Source organism: Zea mays, chromosome 9, assembly GCF_902167145.1.
Source record: "Zea mays cultivar B73 chromosome 9, Zm-B73-REFERENCE-NAM-5.0, whole genome shotgun sequence".
Lineage (NCBI taxonomy): Eukaryota > Viridiplantae > Streptophyta > Magnoliopsida > Poales > Poaceae > Zea > Zea mays.
Window position 1 is genome coordinate 58,370,506 of NC_050104.1, and position 18,160 is coordinate 58,388,665.

An 18,160-nucleotide genomic window follows, 5' to 3' on the forward strand; every position below is an offset into this window, starting at 1 on the left:
TGGTGGCAATCCCTCTGGCACCCGAAAAAGCGCATATGTCTCCGCGGCTATTTAAAATTTCCTCAAAGGCCTCAGCTTCGTGATTAATCCATTCGATGGGACCTTCGGGGTTGCCTCTTGTAAAGTTTTCTTCGCTCGAGAATGCGCCAACGCTGGCGAAGCTAGCTTTCATTTTCTTAACACACTCCATAGATTTGACATAGCATCTTTTCTTGGACGAACGAAGCTCTTCAACAGTTCCTTCTAAATGATTTGCCCATTGGTCGCTAAGTTCTCGCCTCGTTTCTTCAAGTATGCGTTCCTCTTTAGCTCTGGCTAGTTGTTTTCGAAGATCTTCAATTTCACGCTTCTGAGCCTCAGCTTGACCTTTAAAAGTAGCTTCGTCTTCTTTTATTCTATTTATCAATGAACGTAATATTTTATCTTTTTCGAGACCTTCGTTCCTTAGTTCAATTACTTCGGAACGAAGGTTGCTCAGGGCCATAACACACCCTTCGTCTTCGGCATCTTTTTGGGCCCTGAGGGCATTGCTAAGTATAAGGCCCTGCAAAGAAAAATGTGTGTGCGTCAATAAATTTAAGCAAACGAAAAATTTTGGTCTCAAGAAAAAATACAAAGACTTCATTTTTTGCACCTTTAAGCTATTGTACGCCAAGCCGTCGGCCAGCTCGTTTTTCGACAACACCGAGAGCCCGTCTTCTAGTGTTGGGAATCCGAAGCTCTTACTCATCTCCCGACAGACAGAAATCTCCTTGCTGTCAGGGAGACAATACAAGAAGTCTTCTTCTCCGCTGCCGTTGAATACTAACGCCCCCTTTGGATATTTCAGTTTTTGGGCGTAAAACTGGGCCTCTTGCTTTTCTTTTTCAGACAATTTTCTCCCCGAAGCATGTCGAACAATATAATCAAGGACTTTAGGGGATGCTTCGGGGGCAACAGCACTGATTTCTTCAACAAGAATTGGCTCCGTCATTTTTTCTTCCTCGGTTTCCAAGGATTTTACCTTCGTGGGCTCTGAAGGCCCAGCTTCAGCCTCAGTTTGTTGCTTTGGAGCTTTAGTATCAAAAATTTCAGTTTCTGCTTCGGAAGTTTCAACAGTCTTTTTCGGAGTTGTGCTTGCGGACTTAATTATCTCCAGAACATCTAGCACATTGACCATTCTTTTTCTTTTCGGAGTCACCGCTAGACCCTTTTGGTTTTTTATTGTCTCAACACTTGTTGAAGGACTCAAAATTTCCAACACTTTCGTTCCCTCAGTCGATCCTTTTGATTCTTCCATTTTTTCTGTGGATGGCGCTTCGGCCATCTCTTTGGTTTCTGGTAATAAAATTTTTGGCTCCTCCAATTCTATTGTTGTTGGCGCTTCGGCCATTTCTGTGACTTCTGGCAGCAAGGTTGGCTCTTCAGCCTCGGTGGCCGAAGAGGTCTCTCCGGTGAACTCAGGCACCGAGGCTGGTTCAATATAGCGTGACCGATGTGTGAGGACCTTTATCCTTTTTCTTTTCGGTGCTGGCTCACTAGGAGCAGCTGCAGCTTCTTCTGTCGCAGGAGTCGTTCCTTTTCTTTTCTGCCCTCGAATGGGATAACGATAGTCAGGGTAGACAAACCCAATTGCGTCAAACACTCGGTTCAGTCTTTTCTTTTTCCGGCCTCCGAAGGCTGCCGACAATGCAGTATCTTCGGCCTTTGAATAAGCCCCAAGTAGTTCATCACTTACATTTTCAATGTTTTTTAGCCAGTCATCATCTGGCTCAACAAATTTATCTCCGAACTTGAAAGTATACTTCAGCCTGACAAGTCCACCTTCGTCGGCCTCCTTTATGGTCTCTTGCGGCATTTCCCATTTTTCCGCGAGCGGCCATACTCTGAAGGCAATATGCTCTTGGACCAAATCCCTCGTTCCAATAAAAGAGCAAACAACTCCGAAGGCTCTCTGACATTCTTCGGCTGCTTCGTTCATTTCCACCTTCGGCCTTCGCAGGCCGAAGCTTTGCCAGATGGGGCGCATAATGACCTTCTTTATATCTTCTCGAGAGTTCAAATCATTTTTCACATAAAACCATTCTGTCATCCAGTCGCCGGGCCATCTCTTCCGAAAGGTTGGCACGGGACAGCTTGACCCAGACCGAGAAACGAAACTGTAGCAGCCAAAATTATTGTGATACTGTTCCTTACCCCAGGGTTTTGTCTCGTATGACAATTCGTGTATATTGCAGAAACTTTTTGCATCAGGTTCCAGACCTTGGCTTCTCGCGGCCCACACGAAGATATTCATCCTTATAATTGCTTCGGGGGTAAGTTGGTGAAGATAGACTTCAAATATTTTCAGCACCTCTACGGCAAAGTTGCTCAGGGGAAATCGTAGTCCAGCTTTCAAAAAGCTTCGGAACACTACGACTTCATTTTCCTCAGGGGACGGGCAAGTCTTCTCTCCTTCGTCGGCCCTCACAATGGATAAGTCCCGGAAATATCTTCCCCTCATGTTGACAAGATGATTTTCTTTGATACTTGATTTGCCGAAAACCGAATGGCTTGGTCGCCAAGGGCGATCTTCGGAGTCTTCACCACCACTTTCCACATCATAACTGTCGTTGTCATCAGTATCTTCAGACAAACCTTCTAAAATCTCTTTGGTGATTTTTTCTGTATTGGTCTTCGACATTGCTATAAGAAACCCCAGGTTTTTCTCTTCAGAGAGACTCAGCTTCATCTCGGCAGCAGCCTTCTTATCTTCAGACATCTTCGGAAACACTAAAAACTGTTTTCAGCGCCGAAGCTCAAAAACTTAAAAAGCTAAGCAAGTCTAGGTGCGCAAGAGCTAAAAATTGAGAGAGCAAGAGCAGATGGCAAGAGAGCGTACCAAATGAGCTCGCGGTATGCTCTTATTTATACGCCCAGTGCGTTGAAAATTGGAAGACCCCGCTTGTCAGTGAATGTTGCTATTCTAGCAAAGGAAAGGTGTTTTTTCGGACCTTCGGCTTAAGGCCTTCGTCCATGTTGCAATCTAAATTTATTATTCTAACAAATTAATATTGCGAGGGGCTACTGTTGGGGGCCTTCGGCTTCCGAAGGTCCTCAAAAACAAGATTTAACAGTGTTTCTGGAGTATAATGTGTGAACAGGTATCTTCGGACTCGAATCGATATCACAGTAGGAGAAGCCCAAATAATACGAAGGTTGATACAGCGTTGAAGATGTGAGCAGGAAAGCTTCCGCGTGGTAGCAGAAAATGGAACCGACTTAAAGATGAAAAGGCTATTCAGACCTCGGTGGATTACTATAGAATTACTACCAAATGTAAAGGGCATGGATGTAATTTTATACGGGCTGTGTCCCGTGCCTATAAATAGGTGAACAGTACCCCTGTACTGTTCACGCTGACTTGGCATTTGCTTTTGCATCACGCTTGTACTTTCGCCTTCTTTCAAGCCGAAGGTACATTTGTAATTTGATATTATTTCCACTTTTCTATAATAATAATACAGAAATGAGTTGATAATAATACATAATGGTTTATGCTATCTTTTGTGTCTCATATGATTCCTTCTTCATTATTATATGTTGAATTTATGAAGGTATGTCCTTCATAACCTTCGTTCGAAAATCATTATGCCCTAAGGGAAATAATGCTTCGAAGGACGAAGGACTTTAACGTTTAACATTTCTTGTGTTGCCTTGTTCTTAATTCATAGCATTTGAGAACAAGTCCCCAACAATCACGGTGCTATTTATAGCCGCGACGGTCCGGCGATCACTTCACAGCCACGGATAACTTCTTTAGTGCATGCCTAGCACGTAGAGGAAAGGTACAGTGAGGTAGGATCATGGTACAGAGGATACCGCGGCGGAAACGACTGAGTCGGTGGCCGCCGGTGAATAACTCCGGCCATGCCTGGTTGGACTCGCGAGATGGTGCCATGTTCGAGTTATCTATTCCCAGATCGATTCTCAGCACTGGATCACGCAAGTTCATCCGATTCAACAGTGCCCCTGTTCTTATCGCGATCAGATATTTTCAGAGCTCGATCTTCAGTTCTTGTCTGAACCGACCACCTCCTTCCCTCTTTATCTCTGGATTTTTGTTAAGAAAAGAGCTATCTCCCTTAATAGAATTTGTTCACTATACATCAGTCTACAACGTTACTATAGGATTCTTGGATCAAAATCGATCGGATTCAAAGATATAGCGCATCCAAAATGGCTCCATTCCACTGTGACCATTTCTGTCTTCAGATTCAGTTTTAGCCATTTGACATGAGTCTGACAGAGCAACTTTGGGCTTGTTTTTCTCCAATTTCTTCATAAAAAACCATGCTTACTCTATTAAGCAAAGTTATTCTCCTTTGATAGGTCTACAATGTTGATGTGGTGACCTAGGGAAAAATCCTCCTTGTTTGAAAGTTATAAGGCCACAAAGATGAGCTCAAAACACTGAAAATCAGACTTAGCCTTTTGAACACCAATAGGGTCTTTTTGCAAATAGGTCCAAAATTCAGGGTTTAGGTTGCAAATCTTCATAATTGTGAACCATATGAATTAAGACATCTTAACTACATAGTTTTTGCACTTTAATCCAAAAGTGCACTAATTTTGCACTTAGCCCCCTAGGGTTTAGGTTTAGGGTTTTCCACAGTTCCACTTAGGGTTTCTTGCACTCTTAGGGTTTGGATCCTACTTAAGTTCATCCATGGTGACACTTTATGACTTCTTCAATTGAATTTTGAAGATTTCTCTTGTTTAGGCCTTATTTGCTCTATTAAACCCAATCCAGGGTGGAGTATTCTACTCTAGGGTTTGATTCACAAAATGTCATATCAACACAACTTGTTTGAAATTTTTGCCTAGTGAATGCACTCTAGGTGTAACAAACATATGGAATGCCAATGCTTATGATGTTATGCTCAAGTTTTAGTGACAATAACGCCAGGGGTGTTACAGGTTCATCCTAAGCGCTGGGCATGTGCTCCCCTGCCCTTCTATTAGCCAACAACTCTCCCTCACCATCTCCTCACTGGTTCAAGACGCCCAACCTTCTTCTCCCTGCTCGGATCCCACTCGTGGAGATCCCTTCCTCTACCTTGGTCGGCGTTGAGCTCACCCAACGGCCCTTCCTCTACCTCCCGCAAGCTCCCAGCGATGCGCCCCAGGTCCCTGCGCACAGCCGCCACCCGCCGAGCTCACCCCCGGCCCCTTTGCTCCTCCATAGTCGTGCCCTGGAGCTCGCCCAACGTTCTTCCGTGCTGATGGTCGGTGGTCTCCTTACAGCGACGCCGATTCCTGCTCCCGTGGATGCCGGCGGCAGGAGATGCTTCTCCCCTGCGCTCGCCCATGGACGCCAGTCGCGCCCCCTTCTCGTCGTGGAGCTTGCTGCACCCTTCCAGTTCCCTCTACCCAGCCATGGAGCTTGCCCCTTGCTCGGATTCCAGCGCCCCGCTCCCTATTTGCCCCTACTCGCCTGGCCACGGCGCAGCCCCCTCGGCTTCTCCTCCCCATCACGTCGCGCCCAGCTCCCTGCGCGCGTCCCTCTGTTGGCCAAAGTTCCTTGGCCCGACCCCGTGCTACGCTGGCCCAGCCGTGGTCTCCAGCTCGTCGGCCGCGAGTCCCTACCCATGGCCGCTGTGCCGAGTTCTTCTCCAGCGTCGTGAAGCCCCTGCTCCTCGCTCGCCTCCATGGTGTTGCCGTAGAATTTCCTCGCCGCGCCCTTGCCAAGCTCTAGCGCGCGTAGTCCTGTTTCAATGATGGCCGCTCATTCCTTCTCTGGTGCTCGCCGATGGCGCGCAGTCGCGTCTTCTCATTCGACCTGCTCCGGATTCGAAGCTGGTCGCCCTATGTGCTCGACTTTGTCTTATCGCAGAAACCCCAACGTCGTCGACCTTGCCGATTGTCGTCATTCGTCGTCGCATCGTGCGTGCAGCAGCCCCGGATCTGTGCGGCCCTAGTCTTGTTGTCGACATCGCTCGTCGTGGCTCAGCTTGCTAGCTCGTCGTTGTTTCGTCGTCTCGTCTTGATGCCAGTCCCTACGTGGCATCTCCGACGTGTGTTCACGCCGACAAAAGAATCCCAAGAAGTTATAGAGAAGCAAGTCCCTGGTCGATGTCCCCAAGTGCTCGGTGAAAGGCCAAAACAAGAATCATCGCCATTTATACGGAGTTCTAGTTAATATGGAGAGATTCCAAGAATTGCGGATGGATGAGAAAGTAAAGCTCCGTTCTATACTCATCAACTATTTGATCAAAGATTTTATTCGGAGGCTGTCGACGTTCTCTCAAGCTTTGAGTCGGACTTGCTTTGGATGAGAAATCCCTGATGTTCGAGAGAGGCCTGTAAGCGCTCTCTTGGGACTCGACCAAATGACTAAATTGGAAAACCGTCATCGCCCTCGCGGATATCGAATCCATTCGGTCTTGGTAAGCCAATTTATTATTTCGGTTAATCGAATTGGATTAACTAGACTCATTAGTTGTAATAATTCTTGTGTTTAGCAGATGCGTCGTATCTGTGTTAGATGTTTGCTAAAATATCTCAGCCCCTCTGGTAATATAATTGTGTGAAATAAATGCGTGATATGGTGCACCTTAGGTGTAAAATGCAGGATAAATAAAATATTTAATTTAGTGAGAACTTAGAATAGTAATTCTAGAAGTTAATGGGATGATTTCTATTTTTAGTCTGAGTTTAGATGTTGTGCTCTAGTCAAGAGAGATAGAGTGCTTGTAAACGGTTCGCTATGGTTTGCCGTTAAAATTGGATCCGAGTAAGCTAGAAGACCATAACTATAGTTTTAATGTGATCTCGACACCTAGTAATTTCTTTTAAGTGCTATTATGTGCCTCGCCTCTAAGAATTTAATTCGCTATCGTGTAGCACTATTTAGGTTTATGATATTCCTATCTATATGCATTCATATGAATATGCATTTCATTCAGGTACGTTAATTAATCACGTGAAGCGGAAGACGAGCCAAGTCGACCCCAAGCGCGGGCTACTCCGCATGGTGGTGCGGATGGACAAACCTGAAGAAGGGAAGACTGAGCAAGTATCAGGATAAAAGCTGATCGCCAAGTGAACGTCGCCTAACAAACACTAACCTAGTGTTATTCAGGCAAGCCCCAGTGCATTTGTCACCTCCTTGTGTTTTAAAATCTTTATCACCTTGTTCGATGCATTAGGTGATAGGAGTTGTGTGCTAAACAGTTGATGCATTTCCTTCCTTGAAAAATTGATTACCCTTCCTTGACACCCTTTTATAAAAACGATTTTTTATGATGCTTAGCCTTGCTTTAGCAAACAAAAATGTTTTGTTTTAAAACAAAAGTGATGCTTCAATGGGTGGGAATGTTTTCGAAAATAAAACTTGATGGTGGATCCATCACGGCCGTGATGGGTTCAACATCGAAAAAGATGTACCTTTGCCAGGTACCAAACTTTGGGTTGAAAATAATAAAGTTGAGACCGGGCGGTTGACTTGCACGAGAAAGGAGTCTCGGTGTAGTGTCTCCGTCTGAGTCGATTAAGGACCGTCTCGATGTAGGCCTGCTGACCGAGGACCCTTTAACTGGTCACATGCCTCATCATGGGTAAGCTTTGCCTCAGGCAGACTAATACCAGAATAAGATAACACGCAATGGGAGTGGAGAGATGGCGAGAGTAGCGTGTACCCTCTGTGGCAAGAGGCTGGACGATGGTGTGTCTGTGCTCTCGGTTCGCGTGAACCTGATCTGGTATTAAGAAACCCGGTGGCGAGTTGACATATGGAAGGGTTAGGTGCTACATATGTCGTGTGATTGGAGATCCTCAGTTGAGTATTAATCGATTCGGATCGCCGTTACTTCTCGGACATGAAGACTTAGTCACTGACTTACATGTAGCAATCGAGTGAACTGATGGGATGATAAAAGACGGCTAGTGCAGATCAAGTGATTGAACTAGGGTAGAAAGAACTCTAGATGCAGGTAATTTTACTTAACCTGACAAGTAAAAATGGATTTCTAAGGATCCACTTTTAGTAAGCATTTCTGCAAAATAGAGTCTTTGATTCTTGATAAGCCATACCTTGAATCCCTCTAGCCAGCATACCTTTGGGAGTCTTTTCTTTAGTCGGGTAAGTCTTGCTGAGTAATTCCATACTCAGGGTTTTATTCCCTGTTGTTTTTTAGGTTATAGTTTTGTGCTGCTGATGATAGTGTTAAGTGCCGGTGGGCTTGGCCTTCTTATAAGTCTAAGTAACCCTTCTATACTTCTTATTGAGGATGGTCACTTGAGCTAGCATATATTTCAAACTTATAAATAATTTATAACAGTTCAAAGTTTATTTCTTGAATCACTATTGTAATCACTCCGATAAACATAAAGTAAAATTTTTGTAACTTGTAAAATTTGGCAATAAGATTTCCGCTGCAAATTGTTGGTGTGTGATTTGTATTACTTAATCTCGTGATCTTGGTTGTAAGTGGTTTATCCGATGTCCTTGGGGCAATCGGACGGATCCTGTTAAGTTATCTGGTGCACATGCATAGCCGTCTGAGGTCTTTGAGATAAGGACAGGTGCATGTGGGCCTAATAACTTGGGAGGTTCTGCCACAACATTTATCAGTGCAGGATTAAGTATATATGGTCACATACATATTTTCAAAACAAAAGTTTTGGTTTTGAAAAACCTATTTTCAACTAAAAACATTGTTTGGCTTTGAAAAACAGTTTTGAAAAAAAAACTATAATGCTAGTGACATCCTCTGTAAGCCCTAAACTAAGGACTATCAGGTGGCTTAGTTCAAAACCACTAACCCACAACCGAGGGTATTGCATACATGTGTATTGTTATTTTTGAGGCCATTCAGTTTTGAATGGATCAACGCTCAGGTAAGGTGAGATGTGAGAGCATGACCGAACAAACGTCGGTCTAGGGAAGAGTATATAAAGCGCTTGATTATATACATATTCCACATATGTATATACGAAGGCTGCGATGTGGAGTATTTACTTTTCTGGGAATTCAGTACCCCATGGATGTGTATGGGTATACAGACATGGAAATACTAAGAAGTGTAATGTACTTGTAACGACGCACCTACGCTTAGGTAAGAAGGTGAGTTACCATAATGAGTTGACCAATGGTTAAAGTGTGGCAACGGCGCCTATGCGTGGCTCGACGCTTAATGATGAGCTGGCCTTCATATAGTAATATATGGAGTATAAACTATGATAAACTGTCATGTGCGAACTGCATCATGGGAAACTGGGCTGTGATGGATTTTTCTGCAGGTACACTAACCTCGAAAACGTATGTGTAGCTGACGACTAGCAAAATATCGAGAGAGTTGTAAATATTCCACCGATATAGAACGCTATTGCCATGTTATGTTGGCAAAAACTCGTGAGGACGCATAAGACGAGCATGCATCCTGATTGTTGCATTATGTTTGTCACCTATACACCCAAAATGCTTCTCTCATCTTTATTCCAGTACCTGTGATTGTAAATAATGTGGTGTCTTAGAGGTATGTGTTTAGATGGCTTCTAGTTTTTCTTGGTATGACTATTAGTGCAAATTGTGTTTGCTCTTGTATTTGATGTGTCGATAGAAGGTTGGGGATTTGTTTGCTTAAACCAAAAATTAGGACATGTTCTTATTTAGTGAACCATGACCCAAAGTTGATTTTTTCCGTTATCACTCCAGGACCAAACACATAAAAATAAAAGCCTAGATAATTTCTTTGTTGGACCTAAAGTGTACCCGGACTTGAAACAAGAATCTCGAGTCATGTCCCCATCCTAAACCATATCCTTATTCAGTTGGTGCAAGCTGGGGTAACTTATCCAGTTCGCCTGTTCTTAAGGGTCGTCGTGTTGTTTTACCAACCTGATTTAGGAAAGACCTGTCCGAGTATTTTCTTGAATTTGATGCCTTTGATTTCCCCATATCTATCGAAGGCATATCAACTTAATCCTTGGCCTTGTAATCTCTGCGATGGGCATAGAAATATGCTTGGGCTGAAATAACAGTCTCCCATCATATTCGCTCACCAACCAATTTAGGTTATGGCCATGCCCTGTTCATTTCATCAGGCCATGATCTATTTGGCTCTCTACTTGTAACCATCCTTACAGGTGGAGTATCTCTTTGTACATTGTCACCCTTGCCCAATTCATTTGTGTCGCATGAGATTTCTTATTGGTTATGTCTGATAATGGTGTTATGACTAAAAACAGTGGTGTCGTGACGAAACTGAGGGCCTTCTGTGTGTGCGCACATGGTTGCACTACTCGGCACACGCTAGTATCACAGTTAGTAGTCATAATCCATTATGAGATTATATCAATATGTCATCTTCCATAGACCTCCTCCTTGAAACAATTTCTATGTTGTTTGTGAAGTGATCAAGCAACATCTGTCATCTCCGTTGTATCAAAAGGGCATACCCCTTTCATGTGTGGTCTTATTTCTTTTGATCTTGGTAGTGACTACTCATACAAGTTCCCTTTACATCCTTTATGTAAAGGTGAAGCCTTGGAGCTTTTTAATGTCGAGAGACAACTGATTAGCTCTCAAAATGGGGATCTGTTTCCCCTGCTGCTGAAATGCAGGAGTTTGTTCATTCGCTCTCTTATTTAATCCATGTATTCCCTAACCAAGTGGATAATTCATCTCGCATGAGGAAACGGATGAACAATTTGACCAAATAGATTTTTACCCACATACATAATCTCTTGTTACCAAAGAGAGCTCTCGACCGTTGGCTTACCAATGGTACTGAGAGGACTTGCTCAATGTCAAAAGTAGTTCAACAAGTTGGTTTTACTAACTTGTAACTGCCCAATGAACAAAGATTGAGTTTAGAGATCGTTTTATCGAGTTGTCTAAACTCACTTTGGTTTAACCCACTCTAAAGAAAGCACTTATAAGAATCGAGATTAAGTCGGCCAGTAACCACCTAATCATCGCTCTAGTCATGCCTCGATCGCCTCACGTGTGCTTTTCCAGCATGTGTGATCAAGTCGAGCCATGGTTAGTGCTTGATAAAATGGATTGGTTGCGAAGGCAGTATCTACAGATCCCTCCGTTGGTGATTTTTTTTTCCGAATCTTTATCATCTTTCTTGGACTTAGATTTTCTAGCTTACACGAGTTAACTGTGATGTTATTTGACATTCACACCCGTCTCGTGTGCTACGAACTTACTGCGACCACTTGTTGGTAAACCTCTTTCTGTGTGTTTTACCCAAGAGGTTGCATCTGATTCTGTTTGGGTAAAATCGCCTATTTGCCGCTCGCCCAACAGACTCAGATAGTACAATGTCATCAGAAAAAGTAAACTGCACGCATGGAACCTTATGTGTTCTTCTGGCAGACATCGCCTCTATTGGTGGACATCTCTAAATTAGCTTAAGGCGATACATGTTATGTCCACTAGAGAAACAACATCCTGAGACACTCGCCTTTATTTGGAAATGTCTCACGATTATCACTGATATGGACGTGGGTTACATACTTCTCTACTCTTAAAAGTCTTTCGTTCCGAATCTCGGGACGAGATTCTTTTAAGGGGGAGGGCTGTAACACCCCTGATGTTTATATTCCGCTCGACAACGAGTATGGACTTAAGCACGTAATATCAGTGGATAAAACAGATGCTAAATATTAAATCATCTTCGTCTAGCACGATCTTTATATCGCATCTGTTTTGTCTGTCGCGAGTTCGACACCGTTTTTATTTATCCGGGCTCTTTCTAAATTTTCGTGATGTTCGGAACATCGTTGTTCCGAAAATCGGTGAGTCCGATGATTATTTAAAATCCATCGCTCGCGCGAATACGAAATTTGGAAGCCCGACCTACTCGGATGATTTTTATTCCGAGCAAATTAATTTGAACTCGACGACTAAAATGTTCGGGGCAAAATAATTTGAATCGCGCGGTGTCTGAGAGAAATCTTGCGCGAGGTTAGGATCCAAATTATTCTTCATCACACTGTTTTGGCGACGAAATCGCGTATACATTAGCAGATCTGGTTTCGGCTAGTTTCGGTCGAATCACACAGAGCAGATTAAAATACCGAAGCCGAACTCGTTTCAAGCTGGTCCGGTTACATCGTGGCCGGAATAGTCACGAAAATTATCCAAACGAGATTCGGACAGAACCGTCTAAGCTGTTATTTCTCTGATTTTCCGTCGTGATTCGGAAAATAGAGTGTGTAGCCGTTTGCTATATTGCACGTCGACTCTTTAATCATTGCTAATGATCTCGATTCTAAAATATCAGTGATTTTTGGTAAAAAGAAAAAAAGAAAATAAAAAAAGGAAAAATATCTTCAATTCCTTAACCCCCGTCGGTCCCTATCCCTGAATTTTTTCACTGCCGCGCGTGGTCAGCGTTCCTATCCTGTCGACTGATATTTTGAAACAGGACACGCTCACACGCATACGCGTCTACGCGCGAGACAGCGAACCGTCGCTCTGCACTTGGATATTTCAAGCCGCCGCCCTTGGATTCTTACAAATCTCGCCGAGCTCAATCCCAAGCTGCCATGCACCCAATTCCATCTCCTTCCCCAGCTCCGGCGTCCGTGGCACCTAGGCCATGGCTCTGTGCTCGCCGGTTCGTCCTAAGCGTTGGGCATGTGCTCCCCTGCCCCTCTGTCCGCCGACGACTCTCCCTTACCATCTCCTCGCTGGTTCAAGACGCCCAACCTTCTTCTCCCTGCTCGGATCCCGCTCGTGGAGCTCCCTTCCTCTACCTTGGCCGCCGTTGAGCTCACCCAGCGGCCCTTCCTCTACCTCCCGCAAGCTCCCAGCGATGCGCCCCAGGTCCCTGCGCACAGCCGCCACCGGCCGAGCTCGCCCCCGGCACTTCGCTCCTCCATAGTCGCGCCCTGGAGCTCGCCCAGCGTTCTTCCACGCTGATGGTCGGTGGTCTCCTTACAGCGACACCGATTCCTGCTCCCGTGGATGACGGCGGCAGGAGATGCTTCTCCCCCGCGCTCGCCCATGGACGCCAGCCGCGCCCCCTTCTCGTCGTGGAGCTTGCCGCGCCCTTCCAGTTCCCTCTGCCCGGCCATGGAGCTCGCCCCTGGCTTGGATTCCAGCGCCCCGCTCCCTGTTTGCCCCTGCTCGCCTGGCCACTACGCAGCCCCCTCGGCTTCTCCTCCCCAGCACGCCACGCCCAGCTCCCTGCGCGCGTCCCTCTGTTGGCCGGAGTACCCTGGCCCGACCCCGTGCTGCGCTGGCCCAGCCGTGGTCTCCAGCTCGCCGGCCGCGAGTCCCTACCCATGGCCGCTGTGCCGAGTTCTTCTCCAGCGTCGTGAAGCCCCTGCTCCTCGCTCGCCTCCATGGTGTTGCCGTAGAATTTCCTCGCCGCGCCCTTGCCAAGCTCTGGCGCGCGTAGTCCTGTTTCAATGATGGCCGCTCATTCCTTCTCTGGTGCTCGCCGATGGCGCGCAGTCGCGTCTTCTCATTCGACCTGCTCCGGATCCGAAGCTGGTCGCCCTATGTGCTCGACTTTGTCTTATCGCAGAAACCCCAACGTCGTCGACCTTGCCGATTGTCGTCATTCGTCGTCGCGTCGTGCGTGCAGCAGCCCCAGATCTGTGCAGCTCTGCTCTTGTTGTCGACATCGCTCGCCGTGGCTCAGCTTGCTAGCTTGTCGTTGTTTCGTCGTCTCGTCTTGATGTCAGTCCCTACGTGGCATCTCCGACATATATTCACGCCGACAAAAGAATCCCAAGAAGATATAGAGAAGCAAGTCAATCATCGCCATTTATACGGAGTTCTAGTTAATATGGAGAGATTCCAAGAATTGCGGATGGAAGAGAAAGTAAAGCTCCGTTCTATACTCATCAACTGTTTGATCGAAGATTTTATTCGGAGGCTGTCGACGTTCTCGCAAGCTTTGAGTCGGACTTGCTTTGGATGAGAAATCCCTGATGTTCGAGAGAGGCCTGTAAGCGCTCTCTTGGGACTCGACCAAATGACTAAATTGGAAAACCATCATCGCCCTCGCGGATATCGAATCCATTCGGTCTTGGTAAGCCAATTTATTATTTCGGTTAATCGAATTGGATTAACTAGACTCATTAGTTGTAATAATTCTTGTGTTTAGCAGATGCGTCGTATTTGTGTTAGATGCTTGCTAAAATATCTCAGCCCCTCTGGTAATGTAATTGTGTGAAATAAATGCGTGATATGGTGCACCTTAGGTGTAAAATGCAGGATAAATAAAATATTTAATTTAGTGAGAACTTAGAATAGTAATTCTAGAAGTTAATGGGATGATTTCTATTTTTAGTCTGAGTTTAGATGTTGTGCTCTAGTTAAGAGAGATAGAGTGCTTGTAAACGGTTCGCTATGGTTTGCCGTTAAAATTGGATCCGAGTAAGCTAGAAGACCATAACTATAGTTTTAATGTGATCTCGACACCTAGTAATTTCTTTTAAGTGCTATTATGTGCCTCGCCGCTAAGAATTTAATTCGCTATCGCGTAGCACTATTTAGGTTTATGATTGTCGGCGTTTCGAGACCGGGGGGTCCCCGAGCCGACGAGTGAGTGTGCCGCGTGCCCTAGCCCAGATGGGTCGAGCGCGTGGGCGAGCGCGAAGGGGGGAGAAGCGAGGTGGCCGGAGACGGGCGTGAGAGAGGTGGAAATCCCGCGGCCTTCGTGTTCGTCCCGCGCCCAGGTCGGGTGCGCTTGCAGTAGGGGGTTACAAGCGTCCACACGGGTGAGGGAAGCGAGCGGCCCCAAGAGAGCGCTTGTCCCGTCCTCGTCCCCGCGCGGCCAACTTTCTCTAAGAAGGCCCTGGTCCTTCCTTTTATAGGCGTAAGGAGAGGATCCAGGTGTACAATGGGGGTGTAGCAGAGTGCTACGTGTCTAGCGGAGGGAGAGCTAGCGCCCTAAGTACATGCCAATGTGGCAGCCGGAGAGATCTTGGCACCCTGCTGGCGTGATGTCGTGGCTGTCAGAGGAGCAACGGAGCCTGGCGGAGGGACAGCTGTCGGAGCGGTCGAGTCCTTGCTGACGTCCCCCTGCTTCCGTAAGAGAGCTGAGAGCCGCCGTCGTCACAGAGCTTGGGGCGCCATCATCGCCCATCTGGCGGAGCTAGCCAGATGGGACACCGGTCTTGTTCTCCGTGACCCGAGCCGGCTCGGGGTAGGATGATGATGGCGCTCCTTGTTGACGTGGCGGGCCTGCGCCCTAGGTCGGGCGACGTGGGGGCTCCTCCGAAGACGAGGTCGAGTCAGTCTTCCGTGGCCGAGGCCGAGCCCGAGCCCCCGGGTCGGGCGAGGCGGAGATCGTTCGGCAGAGGCCAGGGCGGAGTCCGAGCCCTGGGGTCGGGCGAGGCGGAGTTCGTCGTCTTCTGGGGCTGAGCCCGAGTCCGAGCCCTGGGTCGGGCGGAGCGGAGTTCGCCGTCTTCCGGGCCTTAGCCCGAGTCCGAGCCCTGGGGTCGGGCGGAGCGGAGTTCGCCGTCTTCCGGGTCTTAGCCCGAGTCCGAGCTTTGGGGTCGGGCGGAGCGGAGTTCGCCGTCTTCCGGGTCTTAGCCCGAGTCCGAGCCCTGGGGTCGGGCGGAGCGGAGTTCGCCGTCTTCCGGGTCTTAGCCCGAGTCCGAGCCCTGGGTCGGGCGGAGCGGAGTTCACCGTCTTCCGGGGCTTTGCCCGAGTCCGAGCCCTGGGTCGGGCGGAGCGGAGCTTCCTATGGCGCCTTTGGCAAGGCCTGACTGCCTGTCGGACTCACTCTGTCGAGTGGCACTGCAGTCGGAGTGGCGTAGGCGGCGCTGTCCTTCTGTCAGACCGGTCAGTGGAGCGACGGAGTGACGGCGGTCACTTCGGCTCTGCCGGGGGCGCGCGTCAGGATAAAGGTGTCAGACCACCTTTGCGTTAAATGCTCCTGCAACTCGGTCAGTCGGTGCGGCAATTTAGTCAGGGTTGCTTCTTAGCGAAGCCAAGGCCTCGGGTGAGCCGGAGATGTGTCCGCCGTTAAAAGGGGGGCCTCGGGCGAGACGGAAGTCCCTCGAGGTCGGCTGCCCTTGTCCGAGGCTAGGCTCGGGCGAAGCGTGATCGAGTCACTCGTATGGACTGATCCCTGACTTAATCGCACCCATCAGGCCTCTGCAGCTTTATGCTGATGGGGGTTACCAGCTGAGAATTAAGCGTCTTGAGGGTACCCCTAATTATGGTCCCCGACAGTAGCCCCCGAGCCTCGAAGGGAGTGTTAGCACTCGCTTGGAGGCTTTCGTCGCACTTTTTTGCAAGGGGACCAGCCTTTCTCGGTTGCATTTTGTTCCGGTGGGTGCGCGCGAGCGCACCCGCCGGGTGTAGCCCCCGAGGCCTCGGAGGAGTGGTTTCACTCCTTCGAGGTCTTAATGCCTTGCGTAATGCTTCGGCTGGTCTGGTTGTTCCCTCATGCGAACTGGCCGTAGCCCGGGTGCACGATCGGGGCCCAAGCTCTCGGGCTGGTATGTTGACGCTGTCAACGGTCTGGCCGGAGCTGGGTTTGCGAGAGCAGCCCCCGAGCCTCCGCACAGGGCGAGAGGACGATCAGGGACAGACTCGGCTTTTTTACATACGCCCCTGCGTCGCCTTTCCGCAAGGAGGAGGGGGGAGAGCGCCATGTTACCCTCGATGGGCACCGAACATGGTGTCTCCGGTGAGCTGCAAGCGGGTAATCCGAGTGGGCGTCCGTGCCCCGTTCGTTGGGGGTCGGCTAGGGGCCCAGAGGCACGCCCAAAAGTACCTGCGGGTGATCTGCCGGACCCGGTCCCCTGGCGACGGGGTCCGAGGGCTCGATGCCTCCCTCCGATGGGATTCCGTTACAAGATCGTTCCCGCTGGTCTCGGAAATGTCCTAGGGTACCTCGGGAGCGCAGCCCGAGCCTCGGTTATGTATCGAACGTACCCCTGGTCATCCCTCGCTCGGCGTCTGAGGCGACTGTGAACCCTTCGGGGGCCAGCCTTCGAACCCCTGATCAGTAATGGGCGCGGAGCCCGAGTAGCCTGAGGCGGCCATGGAGCCCTTCGGGGGGCCGGCCTTCGAACCCCTGACCAGTAGTGGGTGTCGGGCCCACGCGATCTGAGGCGACCGTTGAACCCTTCGGAGGGCCAGCCTTCGAACCTCTGATCAGTAGGGGGGGGCGGAGCCCGGTTCCTTCACAGAGAAGGATCCTTTTCGGGGTATCCCCCTTTCCCGGTCCCTGTTGCAAGAGATAGAGAAAGAGGAAAAAGGAAAAGGATACGAAATCGAATGACGCGGCGTACCTTTTTTGGCGCGGTTATTACGGCGAAGGCGAAGCGTCGCTCGCTTCTCCTGCCAGAGGCGCCGCCTGTCCCGCCGCGGAGTTAATGCGACAGGGCGAGTGGTTGGCGGGGCGGCCGTTGCGCGTGCGCGAGCCATTCGAGGAACGGATCACGGGCGCACCGTCTTCACGCCGTGGGAGGAGGCTCTCTTGCTGTCCCTGGATGGGACGTGAGCCTGGCTGACGACGTGACTGCTGCTCCCGCCCGCCTGCCACCGTCATTACTGCCGGCCCACTTTCGGCCGCATTGACCGTCGCGCCAGGCTGGCGCTGCTGGGTCGTGCGCTGGGTCACCTCGAGTCGCGGCATAGGTTTCGCAACCGAAGAGGTGCGATGGTGGCGCAAGTGGCGGTGCGGTTGCTTGCATGCAGCAACTGGCGCGCTGGTTGCGTGACGCGTGGGCCTGGGTCTCCAAGCTGGCGTGTCAGAAGTCGGAGAATCGCGTCCACCTGGCGCGGTTGCATGCCGCCTGCATGGCTGCCCGCCCCTTCCGCCCGTTGGCCTGGGCAAAAGTGGGGGGTCGCTTGTAACCGCTGGGCGGTTGTGTGCACCACGCGCGGCGGTTTGGCTTCTTCTGCTCTGAGCCGGTTTGCATGACATGCGGGACCCAGCCCCCGAGCCGCAGGGGAGGGCCTTGGAGCGTGTTGGAGAAGACTCGGCCCGTGGCGTTTGGGGGCGCACGTAGGGAGAGTTGCCTTTAAAAGGAGGGCGACCCCTTTCGGAAGGCAACCATGTCTTCTTCCTCCCTTATGCGTCGTGTCTTTCCATCTTCCAAGCCCCCGGATGGGGGGTATCCGCCGTCTTTCCGCCTCCTCGTTGGAGGAACGCAACTCCGTGGGAGTTGGTACCTTTCAGCCATCGTTTGGCTTCAAGGATTTTCATCA

The 18,160-nt window shown here is 49.1% G+C and overlaps 2 long non-coding RNA genes and 1 pseudogene across 2 annotated transcripts; 1 reads left to right on the plus strand and 2 right to left on the minus strand.

Moving 5' to 3' along the window:
* Positions 1-5,094: 5,094 nt before the first annotated feature.
* Positions 5,095-5,707, minus strand: LOC109942526 (uncharacterized; annotated as a pseudogene).
* A 6,790-nt stretch (positions 5,708-12,497) lies between these two features.
* Positions 12,498-14,376, plus strand: LOC100275701 (uncharacterized). The gene has a single exon (NR_145573.1). It is a non-coding gene; the product is annotated as an uncharacterized lncRNA (long non-coding RNA).
* LOC100382827 (uncharacterized) lies at positions 12,561-14,406 on the minus strand. The gene has a single exon (NR_145572.1). It is a non-coding gene; the product is annotated as an uncharacterized lncRNA (long non-coding RNA).
* Positions 14,407-18,160: the final 3,754 nt, after the last annotated feature.